Consider the following 6,511-nt stretch of genomic DNA (forward strand, 5'->3'; position numbering starts at 1 on the left):
TTCGTTCATCCAAGGTTGATATACAGGATGCCTAGACCCATAAGTATGGAGTCTTCCATCGCGCTAGACTCTTACAAGAAAGACCATTATAAGTTCGATTCTAGATGCTGACTAGAACTTTTTCTATGAACTCAGCTGGTTTCGATTTAATCGATCTTTAGCATAGCCAAGTAGGATTGTTCTCCCAGAAACTTAAGATTTATTGTGACATCTGATAATCGAGAGCAGACCTCACGCTGTTTGTAACGAAGAGTACCCAAAAATAACCGGAATTATTTTTTTGAAAACTTTTATTCAAGTTTATAATGCCATATTCTAGTCTCCTTCAAAGTACTGTTCATGTGAGTCAATGCACTTGTCCCAACGTTTTTTCCACTGCTGGAAACAGTTCAACTGGAATACTGTTCATGACCTCCAGCGACGTTTCTTTCACTTCGTCCACATCAACGAAGAGCTGCCCTTTCATGGTTTTCTTTATCCGTGGAAAGAAAGAAAAAAAAAAGTGAAGACATTCACAATTTTTTTATCGTCTGTGAGCGAATGAGGCACAGTTTAGCAGACACACGTTTCATTTGCAAATCTTCTGTTAACATTCGGTAGCATGAACTCCATGACAAATACATATCTTCAGAAACTTGCTCAATGGTCTTTCGACGATCTTCATTGATTGCCTGGCAAACCTTTTCTATGTTTTCAACATTTCTGCTTATCGAAGGTCAGTCAGATCGTGACTGGTCTTTAACTGACATGTCTCCTTTTCTGAAAAGGTAAAAACCAACCACTCGTAGACCTGCGTTTTACCTAAAGCGTCGTCCTTAAAGGCTTGCCGAAGCATATCAATAATTTCGGTTGCAGTTTTATCCAAAAGAAAACAAAATTTCATGCGCACACTCTCTGTTCCTTGAAGTCAGCCATCACAAAATTGCCAAACTTTGTTGTAAGCACTAACAAAAAAACAGCCAGAACAACGAACCAGTTCACATGCCATGACCCCACTTGACAGACTGGCTCGGAAAACTGCATACCCAAGATGCTTAGCGGCATCATCAGTAACTAATGATGCGCACGCGTCAAGTTCAGATTCGGGTTTGTGATACCATTTCGTATATACACCCTCTGTCCAAAAAAGAAATCTAACATTTCGAAAATAGAAGAAACTAGTGGCGCCACCTGTTGTATCTTTTTGTTGTCGAAAGCGGCAACCTTCATTAGTGTTCTGGCAACTGTTTATTGTACTGTCGTGACGATATTCATGCCGTACGCGACGAATTCTTGCTATCAATCGCTTCAAATCGTCGAGATAAAACTCACCATTGACCGTTTGGCCAGGCGGAACGGATTTTTTGTGGATAATGTCCTTGGAATCGTAGAAACAAATCAGCATTGTCTTTAATCTTGCTCATAACTCAAAACATCACGTTTCGTCACCAGTAACGATCGCTTCGAGGAAGTTTGAGTCCTTACGAGCAGTTTTAATGAGGTCCTTCCAGTGTTCAATTCGATACATTTTTTGGTCGTAGGTCAACTTGTGGAGAAACAAATCACGAATTCAATTTACGAAGGCCCAAACGCTCGGTCAAAATGTTTTGCACAGTTGATTTTGGAATCCCCAATTCATCTTCAATCAATCTCACGGACGATTTCGAGTGTTTTTTTTTTGTTTTGTTTTTTTTTATGAAATCACGCACTTTTTGAATGTTAACTTCTCTCAGTCCAGTTTTTGGTTGGCCCGGCTTTTCATCATCCTAAAGCGTCTCACGACCACTTTGAAATCGCTTAAAACCATTCGTAAACTTGAGTACGGGATAAGCATTCATCACCGTATGCTTTTTGAAGCATTTGATGCGTTTCGGTAAAACGTTTACCAAGTTTAACCCAAAAGTCAATCGCAGCTCTCTGTTTTTCAAACTCATTTTCCGACCATTCGTCAAAACACACTGTCACTCTTGGCAATATAACTTGGCTTCTAATGAAAAAAATGTCATAAGCAGTTGACACAACACTGAAATGTTGACTAATGAAAACTAATGAAAGTTGCCACTTTAGACAACAAAAAGATACAACAGGTCGCGCCACTAGTTTCTTCTATTTTCGAAAAGTTAGGCTTCTTTTTGGACAGAGGGTGTATCTGATAAGGTGCAGAGCCACTAGATGGGTGGAAGGCATCTCCCATACTCACCCCAAAATCTTTATCCACTAATAGTCTTTAGCTCAGCAGTCAATGAAGGTTGAAAAGTGGAAACTGCTGCTCAACAATATTCAGAAAAGTTATTTACAGCTGAAGGAGCTCTGTCTTCTCCTTTTGTGGAATAGATGCTAGAGGATTGGTTTCATTTAATGGTCGATGTACAAGTGTTTACAAACCTTTCGCTGGTGGCATCACTATGAAACTGCAGGGGAACGAACGAGTAAAACGTACGTAAATATATTGCAAAATCTAATCTCTTGTTAGATGAAATTTAGTTTCAAAAATATGATTTTAGGAAATACAATTAGCATCGTATGAATGGGATCATATTTCTTCTTCTTCTTCTTCTTATTATTATTATTATTATTATTATTATTATTATATGGGCATCTCCATGGAGTCAGAAGACTCATCGCGGAAGACTCAAACCATACAATATCTTTCATACCTATTCTTGAACTCACTACAGACGAAGCACTCACAACTGAGTCAGGCAACGCATTCCATTCATTCACCACTCTCTCCAAGCGAAAAATCTACTCCTCATATCACTGTTAATAAAAATCTTACTCAATTTCTATGGAAGAACTCTTATTCTTCCTTAGCAAAATCCAGCAATATCACTGTGTAGCCATTCCCTTTGTCCAATCACCTGTCACTCTATTATAAAAGTTAATAAATTAATAAGGCATGGTCACCTTTAAGAAAACCATGTTGGCCAGAACAGAGTATCATATTCTTATCTACCTATTTCTGAATTCTGTCTTTTACCAACTTTTCGAATACTTTTGCCATCCCTCCTGAGATGGTGGTTGGTCTGTAATTTTCTACCGCAGTCTTAGAGCCTCATTTTTACCTAAAAGCTTCAAACAGATATTAACTGAAATTTGGAAGTTTGTTATCTCTATCAAAATTTTTTAACTTCTTTCAAATTTGGCTTCAATCAGACCATTTATGGTGATAAAATGAAAACAAAGCAAATATTATCTAGAGTACATTTATCATAAACAGATTCATGTTTCGTAAACGCTTTACAGCCTTTGACAATCCAACTGGGCGGATTTTAAGTTATATGTTATTTAGTTATATCAAAATTATAGGATCGCTCCTAATCCTAATTTCCATTTGACCCAATGTGCCAATGGTATCTCTTTGACAGTTTTCTTGGTTGATGTTTTTTTTTTTACCAATTTGGATCTTTATTATCAGCAGTTACATAATAAGGAATCTTAAGAATATTAAAAGAAAGCGGTTGAAATTCTATAAAAATGATCTTTCGAAATTATTTTCAAACTAACCAGTTCATAAAAAATATTACATGACACCTCCACGGACTTAACGTGGGAGGACACTCTACTCTACTCCGCCACACACATCTCACCATCTACCCTGCTACTTAATTCTCTAACTCGGTGTTTCTCAAAGTGTGGTACACGTACCCCCCCCTGGGGTACGCGAAAGGTATTCAGGAGTATGCATCATTAACGCATGGAATCATTATTAAGAAAAAAAGAATTATTTTAAACGTATATATTTCTCAATCAATTATATATTATGTATGAATTATCCTACTCAACTCGCTCCCTGTGGTAAACAACAAGCCCTTCCCCAACAGCGTCACTATACCGAAGACACAAGAAAAATAAATAGTTTTATTGTATCACTGAATAAGATACAAAGACATTTGCAGTCTATGTAATATATTTCTTAACAAATAGTGCAATTAGAGACAAATGGGATAAAAACGGCACTAACTAATGAATCACATTTCCCTCCAACAGAAACTGCTGTATAGACTCAAGCAAAACTATATGTTGCGGGTGCAACATATGGTTTTGTTTGACACCACCCCATCGTGACCGTGTTAAAAAACTAAGAAATATATTGTGAATGTGTTTCAGATATTGTGGAATTCGGTTGAAGAGAATTAGCATTTCAACTCAGCTGTTGGCTTGCCTTTGTCTTTGCTTCGCGCGATTTTTTGTTCATACCGCACCAATCATATGCACTTCTTCATAGGTGCTCTATCTCTACTGGCCTAATTGCTCCATACCTGTCTGTTTCGTGCTCTGCTTTTACTTCTCATTAATCATTTGTGAAGGATTGTTCATTATCTATCTGAAGTCTTGTAAATTACTGGTAATTTTTGCTTGAAATAACGGGAAGGTAGATGAAGCTATTTGGGTACATGACTTTGACGATGCATACAAGGAAACTGTTCTCGATGCCAAAAGTAGCGATAGCGAATAAGAGTTTCTTGGTAAGTAACGCCATTTTCAGTTTTTTTCTGAAAACTTTTGTTTCCGAAAATCCCCGCAGCACGATTTTTTAGCTTTAATTTTGGGAAAAAAAGTGCATTGATTAAAGGCTGGATTTATAAAACGCACAAAAAAGAGCAATATAGCAAATACAAGTAGCTGTAAACAACAAGAAAACGTTGATATTTTATCTGGATCAAATGAAATTGATAAGGTTGTGTCGTCTGACATCTCTAGAGAACCAACTAGAAAGAAGAAGAAGATGAAAAATCTTCGTAAGTATGATATGAATTACATGAAATGTGGATTTTCATGGACGGGAAATGAAGAGGAACTTATTCCAAATTTTGTTCTATTAAAAATAAATCATATTTTTAATTTTCATGAACATATGAATTCAAATAAAATAGACATTTACAATGAAATATACTTTATTTATTTATTTATTATTATTTTGATAAGGGAGCACTCGGTAATAATGGGAACGCGAATAACTGAAGTTTGAGAAACACTGCTCGAACTGCATACAACTACTATCAGCGCCATCTACTGCCCAGTACCAACAACTACAACAACAACAATATTTTTGTCTGTAAATTGAGTGTTCAATGAATAGGAAAATAAATAAAAATAAAATAAAACCTGTAGATTTCTGTTATTTTGTCAATCTCACTTTTGTGGTCTGAAGGTGTGACACCGCACAAATTATAATATAAACTATAGGAATCGATAAATCCATAAGTTAATGAATATCAGAAAGAGAAAAAGAAACAGTCATATGCAGATTTCGAAATTATTATATATTCATGTATAATTTCACTCATGTATTATACTTAATCTCATTTTTAAAAAATATGTGGTTAGTTGCTGATTTAATGCTGGAAATAAAGTATTTCCCGATATAATTTCTTTCCCATAAGCAGGAATGGGTGGAAATCAGCTATGGCACACAGACATAATTTTGTTGTTTTTCACTTTACTAATCTAATTAAAATATTCCAAAAATACAAAGAAAATTCTGTATCCTTTGCAAAAATTAATGAATGTTACATACATTCTACTTGTGTCATTGAGGGACAAAAATTTATTGAAGCTTCTTCTTTCTCTCTCTCTCTCTCTCTCTCTCTCTCTCTCTCTCTCTCTCTCTCTCTCTTTTGGATGCATTTCCCCCCCCCCCCAAAAAAAAAAAAGTACAGTAATTAATTTAATCTATGTGTGCTTTTTTACATTTGGATTGTCTTCGAACTTTTGTGAAATGGCATTAAAAAAAGAAAAAAAAGAAATATTTTGCAGAGTTTTATATTTTACAATAGAAAGCATAAAAGAGTATCTTACAAATAAACTACATCAGTTGTAGATTTCAGGTTTGTTTTTAATTTGGGGATCCAGAGTCTATATATTTGAGGATATTTTGCATAAGATATACTTGGTTTAATCCTTTATTATAAATTTTATTATGATTATGTAACATCTCTAAGAGGTAGGGTGGCCGAGCGGTCTAAGGCGCTGGTTTAAGGCACCAGTCTCTTCGGAGGCGTGGGTTCGAATCCCACCCCTGCCAAAATTTTTTTATGGTTGAAGAAAGCCTGAATGCGAGTGAAAATAGTGGCTCGATAGGGAATTGCGGTGTACAAGATGGCAATGTGAGCGGTGATCTAAGAAAGAGTGAGAGCAATTATACAGAAAGAGAAAATGGCTTGAATGATAAAAAAAATGAGGAATTATTTGTAGGAAGTGAGATCGCTAGGCTGCGCGCAGTGATACAAGATGCGCAGCGGCAATTAGAGCACCTGCAAAACTCTTTCCAGAGTGATTCGGCTAACGTAAATAAACAGCGTGGGCGAGTTTCCGAAATGAAGGAGAGAGTGTTGTATGGTGACTCGTTATTAAGAGGAGTAATAGATGGGAATGTAACTAAATCGTACTTACCGGGTGCGAAATTTAAGGATGTAAGTGAGAGCATTAGAGTGCAAAAACAGAGGGTGAAAGAAATAACAATTGTGGCTGGTACGAATGAATTGAAAGGTGATAAATTTTTTATGAGAGAGGACTTGAAAGTATTGTT

At 36.1% G+C, this 6,511-nt stretch overlaps 1 non-coding gene across 1 annotated transcript; it reads left to right on the forward strand.

Annotated features, from left to right (window-relative positions):
- The first annotated feature begins 5,925 nt into the window (after window positions 1-5,925).
- Window positions 5,926-6,007, forward strand: TRNAL-AAG (transfer RNA leucine (anticodon AAG)). The gene has a single exon. It is a non-coding gene; the product is annotated as a tRNA-Leu (tRNA).
- The last annotated feature ends 504 nt before the right edge of the window (window positions 6,008-6,511 follow it).

This window comes from Typopeltis vanoorti, chromosome 2, assembly GCF_054136105.1.
Source record: "Typopeltis vanoorti isolate ZY-2024b chromosome 2, IOZ_Tvanoo_1.0, whole genome shotgun sequence".
Classification (NCBI taxonomy): domain Eukaryota; kingdom Metazoa; phylum Arthropoda; class Arachnida; order Uropygi; family Thelyphonidae; genus Typopeltis; species Typopeltis vanoorti.